The following is a 10,000-nucleotide window of genomic DNA, read 5'->3' as shown; positions in this document are numbered from 1 at the left end:
GGCTCTCCTAATATTCCTATCGCTAGCTCACATGGACAGCAAGGTTGTGAACATTACTGGCAGCTATTAGGCTTGAATGGAGCACCTTGAGCTAGCTAGCTGCTTCCTCATCTTTTCCATCCATAGCTCACAAGGACGGTAAGATTGTGAACACTATTTGGAGCTACTATGCTTGAGCGGAGCACCTCGAGCTAGCGGCTCACTCAACTTTCCCATCCCTAGCTTCCAAGGATGGTAAGGTTGTGAACACTAGAGAGAGAGTGATTATGGTTGAGCTCGCGGTACTCTCAACATTCCCATCCCTAGGTCACAAGGATGGCAGGGTTGTGAACACTACTGGGAGCTATTACCCTTGATCGGAACTCCTTGACCAAGCGGCTCCCTCAACATTCCAATCCCTAGCTCACAAGTATGTCAAGGTTGTGAACATAACGGGGATATATTAGGCGAGAATGAAGCACCTTGAACTGGCGGCTGCCTCAACCTTCCTATCCTTAGTAATCATGAACAGTAAGATTGTGAATACTATAGGGAGCTATTAGGCAAGAACAGTGCACTTTGAGCTAGCAGCTCCCTGACCCTTCCCTTTCCTAGCTCACAATGATGGGAAGGTTGTAAACACTACTGGGAGATATTAGGCTGGAGCAGTGCACTTCCGAGTCCCCTAACCTTCCCGTCCCTAGCTCACAAGGACGGTAAGGTTGTGAACACTACTGGAAGCTATTATGCTTGAGTGGAGCACCTTGAGCTAGCGTCTCCCTCAAAATTCCTATCCCTAGCTCACAAGGATGGTAAGGTTGTGAACACTGTTGGTAGCTATTATGCTCTAGCGGAGCACCTTGAGATAGCTGCTCCCTCAACATTCCCATCAAAAGCTCACAAGATGGCAAGTTTGTGAACACTAATGGGAGAAATTACGCTTGAGCGGAACACCTTGAACTAGTGGCTCTCTCAACCTTCATTTCCCTAGATCACAAGTACGTCATTGTTGTGAACACTACGGGGAAGTATCAGGCTGGAATGCCGCACCTTGAGCTAGCGGCTCCCTCAACCTCCCCATCCCTAGCACGCAAGGACGACGAGATTGTAAACACTACAGAGAGCTATTAGGGTGGAGCAGTGCACTTTGAGGTAGCAGATCCCTCAACCTTCACTTCCCTAGCTCTCACGGATGGTAAGGTTGTGAACACTACTGGGAGTTATTAAGCTTGAGCAACGCACTTTGAGCTAGCAGCTCCTTCAACCTTTACTTCTCTAACTCACAAGGATGGTAAGGTTGTAAACACAACTGTGAGATACTAAGCTGGAGCAAAGCACATCGAGCTAGCAGCTCCCCTAATCTTCCCATCCCTAGTTCACTAGGACGGTAAGGTTATGAACACTACTGAGACTTATTAGCCTTGACCAGAAGACCTTTAGCGGAACACCTTGAGCTAACAGCTCCCCTAACATTTCCTTCCTAGTTCACAAGGACTGTAAGGTTTTAAATACTAGTGGGAGCTACTAGGATGGAACAGAGCTAAAATTTCAGACCTCCAAACTCCAAATCGGAAATCTTTCTTATGTGATGTTTGATCGATATAATCTATGAATGCTTAATGTAATTTTTAATATTCAAGGGCCAGTTGTGAAGTTTGTGATTCGAACTTAAAAATCCAAGATATAATCTTTCAGCACGAGTCAATTCCTTCAAATGTTTGTATTTATCTAATAACAAAAATAACATAAAAAATAGTACTGTATGTTATCCAAAAGTGATGCTTTAAAACGGATTTTGAGCGAAGTGAAAAATTCATTTTTGGGTGAGATAGCCATGTCATCCTGATGGAAGGTTCCTATAGGTAGCTCTCTAAGGGATATTTGACTACAGTGATATTCCCAGAGAATTAACCTTTAGGTCTCCAGAATTCTAACTCCTGGTGCGAATATCCTTAAAATTTCTCTTAAGGATATCGCATAAATCTGGGGACGTATATCTTGATACGACACATAGCAATCTTCACCACGAATAGCGTTTTCGTTTCGAGGGGGAAGAGTGGCAAATATAGAAGGGGAGCTGTTATCAAGGTTACCCTTCCTCCTGTACTACTATTGAGTACCTACTGTAGATGGCGCTGTATCCAAGATGGCACTCATTCCTTGTAGCATTGAGCATGGTGCTACAGATATAGTAATTTCGGGAGGGATCCTGCCAAGGACTTTTCTATAGAACAGGTGGGCGGGTCCATCAGGACGACATGGCTATCTCACCCAAAAATAGATTTTTCGCTTCGCTCAAAATTAATTTTTTGGGCTCAAGCCATGTTGTCCTGATGGAAGCTTACCAGAGAATTACTAGAAAGTACTGTATCTGTGGATTTTCATAGGTGCCTTAACCTAGGGACAATTTTTTCTATGGTCAAGCGGACCATTGAGACAAATGACGTTACCGTTATCCGTCATTATCACTAATCATGGACAATGTTAGTGCTTCCTGGCCCCTGCAGGGAAGAGTCATACTAGACAGTAGAAAAGGGGTCTCAAGATTTGCATATACTGTATGAACAAACATAAGTATCCGCTAGATATACAAAAGGTCTCACGGTTTGTATATGTTGTCGGAACCACAAAGTGTTAACTATATCCATTGTTTGTAAGCATACAATAATATGAGGTTTACTTAAATAAATAAGTAAGAGAACTCTGGCATATTTATTGTGCTAATTGCAGGGCGAAATAAGACGCAATTACACTCTAATAGACATTAATTTTGAATAAATGACCAAATGGAACAACGAGTGTAACGTGTTAAGGGAATTATACGTACAACGTATACAGAAAATATTTTTCTTCCTGAAAGGGAAGACATGATGAGTGCCACTCTAAATTTGAAAATTTTGATAAATTTTCCTAATATAATTTCTGTAAATGTTGTATACTATCAACAATGTGTACCATGTACACACAGCACAAGTGTTATTTGTATAATTCCACACCTGAGATTTTAAACAGTCTTAGTGTCACCATGGTGACACTCACTTAAGAGGTATTGCATTGGAAGTGTCAACACCTTTTCACCCTAATTGATACTCCTAATCAATTAACTGTTCATCGCAGCACTAGACGACAGGTTTTAATACACTACCTGCCGCCACCACATAATGCTTCAGCTCATGGACTTGCTTTGTGTAGTGTTTGTAGAGCACTCTGGATGACTTCCATCCAGTATATGAGCGAAGAAGCTCAAAGTCCACATACTGAAAAAAGTTCAGTGATGAAGCAATTTTTCTCGGATCATGACCTGCCGGTGTACTGTCAGGATCCGCTCTGCAAATGAAGTAGGTGAGCTTCGTCCTCAGTTGTTTTAGGGATAAGTTTGATCCTGAAGTTTCTCCTTTGAAGAGCTGTCCTCCCCTGAAGTCTAAAGTTCTACGAAGGTAGACCTTTAGACACACTACTGGACACAGAGAATCTTCCTTCAGAGGGAAAATTCTCCAGGGACCCCATCTTTTAGTGGGTAGCTCGTTCTTGGCGAGAAAAGTTGGATCAGAGAAGAGATTCAGTTCTCCTACTTCTGTGAACTGAATGTGGCCCTCATTTCTTGATAGGGCTACTATTTCAGTAACTCTAGCCCCTGAGGCTATAGCAAACAGGAAAATAACCTTCTGGGTTAGATCCTTGAGAGAACATTCTTCATTGTTCACAGATGAAGCATAATGTAGGACCTTGTCTAAAGACCATGAAATGGGTTTCGGAGGAGCTACAGGCCTAAGTCTAGCGCATGCCTTCAGGATCTTGTTAAAGATTTTGTTTATCAGGTCCACTTGAAAGGCGTATAGAAGAGGTCTAGTCAGGCTTGACTTGCACGTAGTTATCGTGTTGGCTGCCAGACCTTGTTCATGAAGGTGGATAAAGTAGGGCAGACAGAAGTCTTGAAATTTCTTTCGGTCCTTTTGCTTTAACAAAAGCAACCCACTTTTTCCAAGACAATTCATATTGTCTTCTAGTTGACTTAGACTTGTATTCTTCTAAGAAGTCTATACTGCCTTTTGAGATCCCAAATCTTTTCTTAACTGCTCAGGCGAGAAAATCATGAAATGAAGGTTTTGGGTTCTCTGTGATGAAGCGAAGACAGTCGACTTCTGAACCCGTTGAGACAGTGCTGGGTTCGGTACAAGGACCAGCCTAAGCCTCAGTTCCATCACTAGAGGGAGCCAGTTGCTCTTGGGCCACTTTAGGGCCACTAGAGCTGCCGTTCCCTGGAGGGATCTCAGCTTGTTGAGGACCTTCAGCAGGAGATTAGATGGAAGGAACAGGAAATTCCGGGTCCATTCGTTCCAAACTAGGGACATGGCATCTGTTATCTCATCTAGAGGGTCCTCTCATGGGGCTACATATTGAGGTAGATTCTTGATGTCACTCGTCATGAAGAGGTCGATCTGCAGTTCCAGGACTTGTTCCAGGATGGAGGAGAATGAGTCTGCGTCTGGGGACCATTCTGGTTCTATCGGCTTGAGCCTGAATAGAGCATCCGCTGTCACATTGCAGAACCTTTGTAAGTGAACTGCTAATAGGTGCCATCTCTCTAGGCAAAGGATGGCTAATATTACATGGCTGATATGGGACGATCTCGAGCCTTGTCGTTTCAGACATCTCGCTATCACTTCGCTGTCCAAGATCAGACTGATGAGAGAGTTTTCCCAACGTCAAGAGGACAGCCATGGCTTCCAAAATGTTGATGAGAAAGGCCTTGCACAGAGATGACCAAATCCCTTGGACTTCCCATTGATGGGAGTGAACTCCCCATTCTTCTGTCAAGGCATCCATGTGGGTGGTCATTGATGGCAGAGGTGGTTGCAAGGTCACGGTCCTCATTAGGCTCTTGGCCTTCGACCATGGGTTGAGAAGTGATCGTAGTAAGGCCGGTATCGGTCATTTTAGATCTCTTCGAACGTTTGATGCATATCTTCTCCAGACTCCTGGCGCATCTTTCAGCTGTGCTCTTAGCACTGGGTCTGTTACCGCTGTGAACTGGAGAGAGCCCAGTACTCTTTCCTGTTGGCGTCTTGAAATCCTGTCGGATCACAGTAGTCTCTTGACGGACCCTGCGATCTCCCTCCTCTTCCCTGAGGGAATGGAGAGTCAATGTGACCTCAGGTTCCAATGGCTTTCCAGCCATTGAAACCTTTGAGCGGGAGAGAGTCGAGACTTCTTGAGGTTGATCTTGCATCCCAGATGTTCCAGGAACTGGATACGCTGCTACCTGACCACTTTCTAGGCGTAGTTGTTGCGCGACTGTGTCTGCAAGTTTCATGAAGATACTTGGGACTATGTTTAGTCCGAAGGGTATGGCTCCAAGAACATACTTTATCTTCTGTAACTTGAATCCTAGGTAGAAGGAGAGGGGGCGACTGACTAGAAGGTACCAATAGGCATCTGTCAGGACTATCGAGACTGTGAACGCCCCTTTTGTAAGAGGGTCCTTATGTGTTGAAGGACTAACATCCTGAACTTGCTGTTTTTTATGAACTTCTTAGAGTGGCGACAAGTCCAGAATGGCTCTAAGTTTTCCTGAGTCCTTCTTGGGAACACAAAACAGCCTTCCATGGAATTTGATGGACTTTGCTTTCCTTATAACCTGTATGCTCAAGAGCTATAGGGTATATTTTTCTACTACGGTGAAGTGTTGGAAGAATTGAGGAAATATTGGTGAAGACTTGTTCCGTTTCCATCCTAGTCCAATCTTGATTAGGCCGTGGGCCCAAGGATCGAAGGTCCAATGATCCTGAAATTGTTGGAGCCTCCCTCCTACTGGAAGCGTCTCCTTGCTTCGATTGATCGGAGGGTTTACCTCCTCGACTGCTTCCTGTTTGGGCCACCACTTGGGGCACCGCGGTCATAGTAACTGTGGGATGTTGTTGAGCAGGCCGAGGGGGAAGTCTAGACTTCAATGTCTTCCTTTTAAGTTGGGGACCCGCATCCGGGGAAGACTTCCTCTTTGAAGAGATGCCCCACTTCTGGAGAAGGTTCCTATTCTCCGTGATGGCTTTCTCGACTACCTCTTTGACTACTTCGTCCGGGAAGAGGTCTTTACCCCAGATGTTAGAAGATATCAGTTTCCTGGGTTCATGTTTCCCTCTCTACAGGCTCTCCTAGCTTTCATGAAAGCATACAGGTCCTTTACTAAGGTGGCCATATGCATTTTGGCTAGGACCATGATCATGTCTGGGGTACTTCGTTGGCCTGCGCACATCTCTCTGCAGTTTTGTAGGGATAACGATGCCGCAAGTCTCTCCTTCGTCTCTTGTTCCTTGCACAAGAGAAAGTCAGAAAGTTTAGGGAGGTTCTCGCTAAACTATCCTCCAGTGATGTCTGCGTCTAGTTTCCCTACTGAGAAGGTTAGGTGGACATCGTTCCATTCCTTCTACTGCATGGGCAAGGCTAACGATAGAGGCCTGCACTCCTCTAGTGCAGGGCATGGTTTGCCTGCCTCCACTGCCTTGGCAACAGATTTAAATGCCTTCCACGTAAAGGGGAAGGTCATTGAAGCAGAGCAAGAAAGGTAAGGTGTTTCTTGCTCAAGGCGGACACTTTCGAAACCGAATAGCCCACCTTTCTCAGGCTATTTGACAAGATAGCCTGTGCCTTATCGTAGTAAAAAATCATGACCTCCTTTGGTTCCGTCTCCTCTTTTGGCATTAGTTCATGCTTCAGTCGAATGAAGCAATCAGGGTAGGCGTTAAAGCTTGGCCAAAACTGGATGTCGTCTAAGGGGACAGCTCCTGTCTTTTTCTGAAAAGTTGAGTTTGCCGTTCGTAATCGGCATAAGCTCCGCATACCTCCAGGGATTGGTTTTGGAGCAGGTCGGGAGGTCTTGGGCTCTGGGTCGCTTGTATGACCCTCGAAGGAGATAAGTGGAGCTTTAAAGAGCTCTCTCTCGAATTTCACTTCCCTTGCTTTGCCTCGTTTGTGAATGTTCTCCATTAAATCCGTAATATGAGCCAGTGCCTGGCTCATGTTGTCCAATGGAGGGGTAGAAGCTGAAGATGTTGAGGGTAACAGCTCCAGTGCCGGCACAGACGGAAGGAACTCCGACTCGACATCATCATCATCTTCCGGAGGAAGAGTAGACTCCTCCTTGGCAATCTGGATGCAGGGAGGTCCGAGTCGTGCTTGGGGCACAGCCATTTCACTACGTGTCCTATCATTAGGTAGGTATGGTCCCGGAGAGTTCTTCTGGAACCCTCTTACTCACTTGCGCAGCTTTTCACGTGCCGCATCCCTCGACTCCGTTGACTTGGGGTCGTCGAAACCTTCGGCCACAAAGGTCCGGCAGATATTGCAGACTTGGGGGTCCCAATATTGCAGGGATTCGGTAATGATGGTGCAGGGGGCATGAGACCAGCACGCTTTGTGACCGTAGAAGTTCCTACCTTTAAGGTTGCAGAAGATCGCATCACATTTCATCTGGGGTTCCTCCTGTAAAGAAAGGAAAATAAAATGAGTATGCGATTGTTTATCTCACAAGATAAACAGATATGCAAATATTATAAACTTTATAGCTTAGGATAGTAAGCTAGAAAGAAATTGGGAAAGACACATACTTGTGTATCCCTTCCAGCCAATTGCTGTGAACTCCCCCCAATATTAAAGATATAGAGTTTCCTTTATCAGGGCAACTCTAAGGAAAAGGGTTTTAACCTCTAGGGATAGAAAAGTGTACACTGCCACTGACCCTTCTTAATATCTAATATTGTGGGGTAAGTATTAACTGATTTCCAATCAGAGTATTGAAGGAATTCTATTCTTTCAATATAGGATCGGTCTCAGCAAAAGACTGTACAAGGATACACAAGGTATGTTGGAAATAACTACTGTATAATAAATACTATAGTTTTCTGTTTGCAGTATATAATATACTGCAAATATACTGGCTACTGTATAACCATATACTGTAGTTCAAAAAGACACATACTTGTGTATCCCTCCCAGTCAATTGCTGTGACAGCCCCTTTCCAATATTAAAACTATAGAGTTTCCTCATCAGGGAAAACTCAGAAGAGAAGGGTTCTAACCTCTAGCGATAGAAAAGTGTACTACCACTGACCCCTCTAACTATTTAATATTGTAGGGTAAGTTATTAACTGATTTCTAATCAGAGTATTGAAGGAATTCTATTCTTTCAATATAGGACTGGTCTCAGCAAAAGACTGTGCAAGGATACACAAAACATGTTAGAAAATAACTACTGTATAATGTATACAATAATTTTCTATCTGCAGTATATGCTATACTGCAAATATACTGGCTACTGTATAATCATATACTGTAGTTCAGCCGGCATGTTGCCAGCAGGACTAGCACCTGGTGGCACAGTCCGGCCGACATGTCGCCGGCTGGGTAGTACCTGGCGGTACTGATACTCGCCCACCGAGTATGTACCTGACGGCACCTGGCTGCGCTAGCTGACAGAGAGAGAAAAAGCATGGAATGAAGGGCTGCCTTATTAAAAAGTATGTTTACAATAAATAACGGTGTAAGTATATAACCTTACTGCCTTCCTCCAGAAATGAGGGTTCAAATGGAAGGGAAGAATGCATCATTCAGGGTTCCAACCAGCCACAAGATCCGTTGCCGGCATTGCTGGTTTCAGGAATGTGGATGGCAGTCCAAGGGAGGACTGAAGAAACTTCAGCAGCAAATGGGTCTCCCACCGGCAGCCGTCACAGCCGGCACAACCTTCCCGGGGTCTTGTGTCCATAAGAGAAAGACTGAGTGACTAAACAGCTGCTTATGTAGGAGCCCGGCCGGCACCGCAACCCACCCGGCAAGCGGTGAGATTGCAGGACAACGGCCATAGATTGCGATGGCTAAGTTATCGCTAAAGGACAGAGAGGGGAAGGGAAAAGGGTCCTGTATCAAGTGTAAAAGGCGGCGGCAGGATTGCCACCTCTTATCCTGCCGCCTCTTCCACACAAGAGTGAAACAATGCTTCAGTATAGGTGACATCTTAGGCGGCAGAAGAATACTATTCTTCAGCCTAGGGTCTGCCGACACGGGACTAGTCTTCTAGACCGCAGGAGAAGGTGGTGGCAACATACTACCACTTCAGGTGCGGCCTAGGAAGGCTTAGCCTCCTATGCCGGCAGCTGTAAGGCGGAAGCTGTAAGCCGGCAGGGGAGGGACTACACACCCTGCTGCTCTGCCGCCGGCAGAAAGACTGAATACTCTGAGGTTCTGTCAAAAACCAAAGGTGGGATACAGAAAAACCTAGCCTAGTCAAGCCAGAGTGGACTACTCTATGGCAAGATCAAATAGGGTTGCCACCTGCGGCGGCACTTAGAGGGAAGAAGGGATTACCCTTGAATTTTTGCAGGAGACAAGTATCGAGTTATATAATTCTAGGAGATGTATTATCTCCCGTTGAATCAATAAAATGAAACCCAAGGGTAAACGGGGATAATGTCTGAAAGCATACCACAGTGCCTAGGCTAGGTAGCCTAGCGCGAGACGAGATTCGGTTACCTAAATCACCCAAACTTTAACGTATACGATCGACAAAAGGAAGAGGAAATTATGCATAAAATATATATCTTTACTAGTATAATTGTGCCTAAATAGCTTTCATAATTTATTAATGCTATCACAACCAGCAAAGTCGTTCTGCTAACTAAATAACACATGCATAACGAACGACAGCGCCCATGGCGCCTCCGGTAACAGGCCTATCTCCTTAACACAAATATTTACTCTAATTTCACTGTGAGACAGAAGCTAAAATTTATACACTGTAAAGAATAAATATTCAACTTTCCAGAGGAACAATAAGCTGGAGAATGCATAATAAATCCACAAAAAAGTGATCAAAACGTTAGATCAACAGGGAACACCACCAAGCGAAATCACTACCAAAATAGGAAGGAGCGCCATCTTGGATACAGCGCCATCTAGATACTCAATAGTAGTACGGGAGGATGGGTAACCTTGATAAGGGCTCCCCTTCTATTTTTGCCACTCTTCC

This window comes from Palaemon carinicauda, chromosome 33, assembly GCF_036898095.1.
Source record: "Palaemon carinicauda isolate YSFRI2023 chromosome 33, ASM3689809v2, whole genome shotgun sequence".
NCBI lineage: Eukaryota > Metazoa > Arthropoda > Malacostraca > Decapoda > Palaemonidae > Palaemon > Palaemon carinicauda.
This window is presented reverse-complemented; position numbering follows the sequence as displayed.